Below are 2,734 nucleotides of genomic sequence, written 5' to 3'. Positions count from 1 at the left end.
AGAGCGGGAGGACAGAGAGAATTACTAGTGGCCGTTAGGAAGAGCAGTTTAATATCCCAGGATTCTGTGGATACTAAGAACATAGCAGGAGGAGAGCGGGAGGACAGAGAGAATTGCTAGTGGCCGTTAGGAAGAGCAGTTTACTATCCCAGGATTCCGTGAGCACATGTATCTTACTTCTTGATAAGATGCTACTAACAACAAAGAATATGTGTAGCTCTCGGAGTCATCCTGTCACCTGTCTAATATTATTCTGCTGTGAAAAATAAAACCGGAGGCTCTCTCTGTAGAGAACAGACATACTCCGACCACTGGAGTTAGCTCACAGTTATGTGTAATCATGATTCTGATTACTCCAGGAGAGAGTCCAACGTTTTCCCCAGCCATCCCGTCCTGCCAATCCACGTCGGTCCTCCCACTGACTCCCCAGTGTACCGGAGAGCTGTCGCTCTCTGATGAGGGTGGGTTTCGCTGTACCTTACGCCATGTGGCAGAGAACCCTGGGATTCGTACATGCCTTCGCAGACAGAGCCTCCACCTCCCGGGGCCATGGGAAGACACATCCTGCAAGTCACTAGGAAAGGCGACACATGGGCACACCATACACGGATGACAGATGGGGGCCGTCACTGCTGACAGCCAGCCAGCAGCCTCCAGCAAACAAGCAGGGGATGAAAGACGCAAGACTGGAAAATAAACACGGGCCGATGGAAGCTGTGCGTTTCTAGCGCTTTGCAATGAGAGGCGCGGTGTGTTTGCACGCCTCCGGTGGTTGTTTGTAACACACGTAAACCTTATTTCCAGGAAATCCCTGAGCACAGTAGAGATGGCAAAACGCTATGAGTTAACAATCTACTTGCATGTCCACACATGCCAACCTCGCAGTTCTACCCAGATGTGGCATGTATTTATGGGCCATTAAATGTGTCTGGTACCGTACTAAACATTTCACAAGAATGTCCTCATTTCATTATTTCTGACACCATAGTGTAATGTAATGGTTAAGCTGGGGCTTTAAAGTTAGAGCTCCCTGGTCCAACCAAGATCCATCCTTTATTAGCTTGTGTGATTTGGGGTAAGTTAATCCTCTTTAAGCCATAGTTCTCCCCTCGAAACTGGGGGAAAGAACAGTTTTGCTTTGTAGCCTCTCTAGAGATAGGATGAATCTTCATCCAAAATGTGGTGCAGATGTTGAAACTGAAGACACCAGACACACAGACACACACACATACACACACCCCAAGAAGACGTGCAAATATTTAGTATTCACAGAATGAGTCTCTCATGGAGGAACAGGCTTCTCAAGCAAATCCTAAAATGGCTCAAGAGACCATGGGAAGGAGAATGGCGTTGGGTCTTTATGGTGAGGGAATGGAGCTTGGGTGTGGGCTCCTGTAGTCTGAACTTTCTCCTGAGATCAAAGTAGGGTGTACCCAGGCTTCCCAGCTTGCTCAGATGAGAGGTGGAAGAGGAAGTGGAGGGGTAGGGGACCTTACCCACTGCTGGCAGTCCAACACTCAAAACGGAGTCATGTTCTTTATGACAAGTGTCTGCCTTTAGAGCTTTCTTATGGTGATGGACTGAAATATCAAAGTTTAGTTCTTTAAGCTATCTTGGGCACAAGTCAGTGGAGAGCGCATGTGACCTGAATTATTGGTGGAGTCAAAGGAACCCCCATTTGACCACTTGGGACAGCAATGAGCCGAGAGTCACGTGACAGAACGTTCTCTGCTGTCAAGTGGAAGAGCACAGACTCAAGCCTCTCTCTTATACGGAGCTCTCCACTGCAGTACAAACCCACACTCCCCAGCACATCAGTATTGCCCATAGCGAAGAGAAAAGGGGAAACGCCACAGGGAAAGTGAGACCGGAAAGGCAAAGGCACATGATGACAACATGATTGTGCCAGGGTCTGTGGCGGTTGTGACTGAAACATAATTTCTCAGGAAATAGAGTAGAACTCACATCTCGGGGCCTACTCCCCAATATCTGGGAGAGCAGGCCATCTTAAGGTCCAGGCTACTTTCTCTTAATACCCAGTTTCCCACGGAATCAGTGATTTCGCTCTTTCAGTACTGGGGCATGTCAAGATATTTCTAACAATATTGCAAAGCTCCCGTGTAAGCTTTGACATCGGCAGTGTGGCTTGAGTTCTGGTACTTGCAGCGATACTGAGTGACCCAGGCTTGCCATATTTAACAAATTAAAATACAAAACACTCACACCTTTGAATTTCAGATGAAAAACAAATGATCTCTTTAGTACAAGTATGCTCCATGCACTATGGGATCAGTGACAATTACCTGGTCTGGTGACATCCTTGGCAGATATTAACATGAACTGTTCAAACATTTTATAATTTATTTTCTAATTTTCTTTATAAATGAAGACGTTACTCTCTGGGACAATTAGTACCGACTCCTAACTTAGCTATACATTGACATTTACATATACTAAAGCCCATATACTTGTCTGCATTCCCACTTTTGGTGACCTGTCCTCCTTTCAGCATAGACAAGCACACCTGTACAGGTATAGACTATAAGAAAACAGGATTGTTTTACATCCTAGGGACCTAGTTCCAACCAAGCCTGGGGTAATTAGAAAATCACATAATTTTCAGTCTCAAAACACAAATGGATGACTCTTCTTTCTCTCTCTCTCTCAGGGGAATAGTGTTTTACATTTTATAATAACTAAGAAAGCTATCTTGGCACGTAGCAAAACAATGAAT

The sequence above is a fragment of the Saccopteryx leptura genome, chromosome 9 (assembly GCF_036850995.1).
Source record: "Saccopteryx leptura isolate mSacLep1 chromosome 9, mSacLep1_pri_phased_curated, whole genome shotgun sequence".
NCBI lineage: Eukaryota > Metazoa > Chordata > Mammalia > Chiroptera > Emballonuridae > Saccopteryx > Saccopteryx leptura.
The sequence above is the reverse complement of the archived record's forward strand: the minus strand, read 5'-3'. Positions refer to the sequence as shown.